This window comes from Nannospalax galili, unplaced genomic scaffold (assembly GCF_000622305.1).
Source record: "Nannospalax galili isolate Female #2095 unplaced genomic scaffold, S.galili_v1.0 scaffold291, whole genome shotgun sequence".
NCBI classification, from domain to species: domain Eukaryota; kingdom Metazoa; phylum Chordata; class Mammalia; order Rodentia; family Spalacidae; genus Nannospalax; species Nannospalax galili.
The window spans coordinates 478,632-484,869 of NW_008330588.1; positions in this window are offsets into that span (position 1 = coordinate 478,632).

Genomic DNA, 6,238 nt, shown 5'->3' on the forward strand with positions numbered 1-6,238 from the left:
GTGTGTGTGTGTGTGTGTGTGTGTGCCAGCAGAGGGCACTGGGCATCAGTCTCCACCTGTTCCTCTGTCTCTCCCTGAATCTGGGGTTCCTGTGTCTCAGTTAGGCTGGAAGCCAGCAAGTCCCAGAGACCCTTCTGCCTCAGCCCCCCTGCCCCAGAGCTGGGATTATAGACATTTGCAGACTATGCTCTGCTATGTGGGTATTGAGACCAAACTCTGGGATCAGAACACCAGACCTCATGTTTGCACAGTGCTTTTAATTGAAAAGGCTTCTGAGTAGACAGAAGTTCCAATTCTTCACCCAGAAAGTAGTTACAAGGATGTTGGCCTTAGGATAATTCACAAAACTTCAGTTTTGTTTTATGTGGTTTTCTATATCTATGTTTTATTTTACAACAAAAATGTTACTTTTTAAAATATCAGAAACAAGCCAGGCATGGTAGCACACGCCTTTAATCCCAGTACTTGGGAGGCAGAAGCAGGCAGATCTTTATGAGTTCAAGGCCAGTGTGGTCTACATAGGAGTTCCAGGACAGCTGGGGCTACAGGGAGACCCTGTCTCAAAAAGACAAAAAAAAAAAAAAAAAAAAAAAAAAAATCAGAAATGGGCTGGAGAGATGACTCAGCGGTTAAGAGCACTCAGCAGAAGACCCAGGTTCGATTCCCAGCACCCACATGGTGGCTAATGACCATCCAAACTCCAGCTCCAAGGAATCTGACACCCTCTTCTGACTTCCATGGGCACTGCACAACACACACACACACACACACACACACAAGTAATACACTCATACACATAAAATAAAAATATTTAAAAAGAAAACTATCAGAAACAAAATTAAAAGGCACTCTGAAAAAGTACACACACACGCACACGCACACACACACACACACACACACACACACAAGTCAAATATTAGTACTATTTTCTAATTACCTTTTTTAAGTCAATAAGGAAATTTTTAAGTCTCAAATTTGAGAGCAGGATATGGTGGTACATAACTGTGATCCCAGCACTTGGGAAATGGATGCATGAAGATCAAGATTTCGAGATCATCCTCAGCTACCTAATGAGTTCAAAGTCAACTTGAGCTACATGAGATCCTCTCTCTTAAAAAAGGGAGGAGGGCTTGGAGATGGCTGTATGGATAAAATGGCTGCTTTGCAAGCATAAGGACTTGAGTTGAATCCCCAGCACCCACATAAAAAGCCTGGCATGGTGGCATTCTTCTGTAACCCCAGACCTGGGAGACAGAAAGAGGCAGATCCCTGGAGCTCTCTGGCCAGAGAGCCAACTTGAAACAGCAAGTTCTAGGTTCAGTGAGAGATTGTATCAAAAAGTGAGGTGGACAGCAATTGAGAAAGACATTTGATACTGATTATCGATCTCTGGCCTCAACATGCACCACAAACATACCGCCCCCCCCAAAAAAAGTGAGGTGGACAGCAATTGAGAAAGACATTTGATACTGATTATTGATCTCTGGCCTCGACATGCACCACACACATACCGCCCCCCCCCCACAAACATGTACCACACATACACAAACATTACATACACATAAATATTACACACATGCACACATCACAAACACTACAGACACATGCGTAAATACACACACACACAAAGCTGAATGACTATTCCGTAATGATAAAAAGGATTATTTCTGAATTACTGAATTGTGATTTACATTTTCTTCTTTGTGCTTTTCTGCACTTTTCTAATTTCCCATGATTTTGCATTATTTTCAGAAAGTTAAGCACTGCACGATTCTAATGAATAAAAGCAAAACCTTTTGCAAAAGAAAATGTCTAGGGAATAAAATTTTAATGCTGGAGTCTTAAATTTATGGGGTATTTGGATGATTTATTGTAGTGATTCTCAGACTATTACAAGGTGCTCTATGGTTAAAATTGAATAATAGTGCCCTTTCTCAATTTTAAATAGTTTCATTTATTTTGTTTAATGACTTAGAACTAAATGTAAAACATCAAGTTATCAACCTATATACATGCCAATGAATTATTAACATGTCAAAGAGGATCCGGCAGCAGTACAAGTTGGGGAGAAGTTTGAGCCATAATTTGGACAGGAACACTCTTTTATCAAGAAGAATTTCTGAGCCAGGCATGATGGTACACACCTTTAATTCCAGCACCCTCTAGGCAGAGGCAAGCAGATCTCTGTGAGTCGAAGACCAGCCTGGTCTACATTTTAAGTTCCAGGCCAGCCAGGGCTACACAGCAAGACCCTGCCTTAAACAAAACAAAAACAGAAAAGTTTCTGGTTTGGGTTCTATCAGAATTATTAATGTAGCATCTTCTAAAATAAAAGCATTTCTGTACATTCTGTACAAATTAAAAGTCATATGTTTTTTAATATCCTGAATAATTAACAAGTATTAGTTAAATAACAACTGTACCCAGTAGTGCACAGCATTAAGAAAAAAAATGCCATCTCATTGGAGAAGGAAATCAAGCTCTGATTTGGATATGGCTGTCCCCAGGCTTGGTCTCTAACATATTGGAAGGTGGTGGGACACTTAAGGCACAGGGCCTGTGAAAGGTTCTGACATCCTGGGGGCTTCATTCTTAAGAATGTATTCATCCTGTCTCCCAGAAGTAAGGCGGGAATTGAGTGGGGCTGGATCAGTTCCCTCAAGAATAGGTTGTTCTAAAGTGAGTTCAAGTAAATGCTCATGACTATGCATCGCTCCATGCTGCATCCCAAAGGTTCTCTAAGTTGTGTTTTCACTTTCACCTGATTCTAGGGATTTTCTAATTTCCTCCTCATTTCTTCAGTGGTGCATTGGTCATTCCATGGCAAATTAGTCAATGGCTGTGTGTTTGCATATCATTTGCATAGCTTCTGTAGGTCTGCTTCTATTAGTTTTATTCCACTTTTATCTGATAAGGTATAAGAAATTACTTCAGTTCTCTTATATTTGTTGAGACTTGGTCTATGCTGTAAAATCTCACGTATTTTAGACAACGTTCTACAGTCTGCTGAGATAAATGTGTGTTCCCCAGCTGTGGGACAGAATATTCTATAGTAAGTCCATTGGATCTATGGCACAGTTGAACTCTGGGGTTTCTTTACTTTTTTTTTTCACTCTTCATGGGTTGTTCGCCTTCTTTGTCTCTTCTGACTAATTTTGGGTCCAGGCCTACTCTTTAGATACATGTTGGCTACTGGGCTATTGGGTTTCTGCTCGCTTCGTGTCTCGATTTCCACCCTTGCTTTCAACCTGTGTGGGCTTTGCATCCAGCCATAAAGCATAAAGTGATGTCATTCAAAGGAAAGTGGACAGAACAGCAGATCATCATGCTAAACAAAGTAAGCCAGACTGTGAAAGACAAATATCTGCTCTCATATATGGCATCTAGATTTAAAGATGGGTGTGCATGTATGTGTGTGTGACATCAAAGCAGAAGGGGGACAATTTGGGCAAAGTAAGGTGTATTAGTGACTTTCCTGTTGCTGTGATAAAACACCAAAGCATCTTATAGAAGGGAGAGTTTATTTGGTTTACAGTTCCAGGTTTAAGAGTCCATAATGGCACTGGAGGCATGGTAGCTAAGGTAGCCAGAGCAGAAAGCCAAGCATTCACATCTTCAAGCAGGCACAGGATACAGAGAGCAACTGGAAATCCCTCAGGGCTTAAGAACTCTCAAAGTTGTCCCCAGTGACTTGCTTCCTCCAGCGTGGACACACTTCCTAAACCCTCCCAAAATAGTGCCACCAACTGGGGAGAAATTGTCCAAATACTTGGAGCCTATGGGGGACATTCTCATTCAAACTACCACAGAAGGGACCCAGCAGAAGAGGGGGCTACAGAGGGTAAGGGGGAGGTGAATATGAGCAAACTACCATGATACACATTTGAATATGTCCTAATTAAACCCAGCAGTTTGCATTCTAGTTAAATAAATTGATTTCAGTGAGCTCAATCTTCTCTGCTTGTTCTCACTTCCCTTCTTACAATGCAACCTTTCCTGCTCCTACATGTGTTACTTTGGGACTGCCATTTGCTATCCAGTGACACAGCCAGACAGCCTTGCTCAGATGCCAATCCTATGCTGTTTGGACTCTGGCCAACCAGAACACTAAGCCACATAAATATCTTTTCTTTATAATTTACCTAGCACCGAGTACTTTGTTATAGCAACACAAAATGGACCATGACACAAACCTTTATGAAAATAACAAAATATATGATAAGATATCAATTATTCAGGGACTAAAACAGATTTACTTAAAAGTAAGAGAAAGGCCTTTTTTTGGACTGGAACCATGGAGGCTGTCCCAAAGAAGAAAAAGTTTACTGCTGTACCTTAAGAAAAAGTGAAGGATGAGGCTGGAGTGATGGCTCTGGTAAAGAGTGCTGGCCGCTTTGGCAGAGGACCTGGATTTGATTCCCAGCACCCATGTGATGGCTAACAACCATCTGTAACTCCAGTTCTTGGGGACCTGATGCTCTCTTCTGGCCACCAGCACACACACATGTGGTATACATAAATGCACAGAGGCACACACACATACATATATAAAATAATAAGTGATTAGAGTCAAATTACATTCAGTTGCTGGGAAGAGTGGATATTCAGGTGAGGGTCCAATGACCCTGCTTGGTTCTCCTTTAATGAATGAGCACAATTGTCAACAAGCCCAATTGTGATGATGTTTAGCAATCAGGCTCAGTTGAAATCGTGATGATGGCAGTTATTTCATGCAGAAGGGACTGCTGTATAGCATCATCAGGCTGAAGTATACAATCTGGGGAAGGCTAGGAAGAGAAGGCATGACCCATACTGGGTAAAGGCTTTCCAGTGTGCATACCCTAAGGTCAAACATACACCTCAGCAACCCCTCAGTATCTCGGTAAGTAAGCTCAATAAATTCATTGGATCCCCAGTAAAACTTTAAACAAACATTGGCTCCACACTAGAACCTTGAAAGGGAATAAGCATTGCTTAGCATCCCCAGGAAAAGAAGTCTCACAACAGATAGAAAATTTATTTGTTAATGCTATTGTGTCTCATAATTATTTTTTTGATGAGAATGTAAAAGATGTTAAAAGGATATGGAATGGAGATTTTTCTCAAATAGAAAAAATGAGAAGCCTAAGCAAGTGATGAAGGTCTGTTTAGGTTTGTTATGATATATAAAGGATAAGACAAAAATAATATACACATCATCTTAAACTGTCTATAGTCATAGTTTAGTCAACTAGTTTAAGGAGCAAAATATATATCTAGTCAAAATTTATCTAAGAATATTTTTTTAACCAAGCCTTATCTACATAGCACGTGATAATTAAAAGTACCAGACTGGTGGAACTAACATTATTGGATGTTTAACAGTCATAGTTTGAGGCCTATATTAATATGGTCAGAGGGACTTAAAGGACAGTTTTTGCCCCTTGCCCTTCAAGGTCGACCAAGTGCCAGGGGACTATGAAACATCTCAAAATGTGCTGTAACTGTGGTGAGTCACCTGTTCTCTTGTTCAGAGAGGACATGGAGACCCCACGAGATGGACTTGAACCAGTGTCCAGTCTACAAAGAGGAGGGTCAACTCAGAGGAAACATCTTATTCATGCTTCCAAGTGAAGCCAGACATGGTCGAGCAGGACCTTTGACTTATCTTCACATAGATGGAACTGGTAAAAGAAAGGAGCCAGGAGCTCCTCCCAAGCCCACGTGACCCCTGACGAACAGATCCTCAAATGACCTTAAGTGTAAAAATAAATTGATTTATTTGGACCAACTGTATGGTCTTAAACACCCAAAAGGAAAGTATAACCAAAGAATAAATTCATCAGTGTATTTCTTTAAGAGTTCAAGGTCTTACACTTCCCAGGCATTTGACTTAAGTCTATATAAAAAGTTATTTAGACAATTATTTTTCATTGGTGATTTGTTGCTAACCAGAAAGTGCTGATCAGATGTAAAACTTCCAATCTTGGCCTGCAATACTACAGTGCCCACCTGTAGCTAAGGGAGACAACCACCTATTCTAAAATGATGGATAAATTTGTTTTCTCCTCCTATCTATAAGCCTTTGAAAGAGAACCGACACTGATTCTAACCACTCCAATAGCTATCAAAATACCTGAAAGCAAATCCTGAATCCATCACTCTAGAGTCCAGCCTTGAAAGACATAAGAAAAATGAGGAGGAACCCAACAGAGGGATGCTTTGGAAGCCCTTGTCAAGAAATTCCAATGGACTCTCA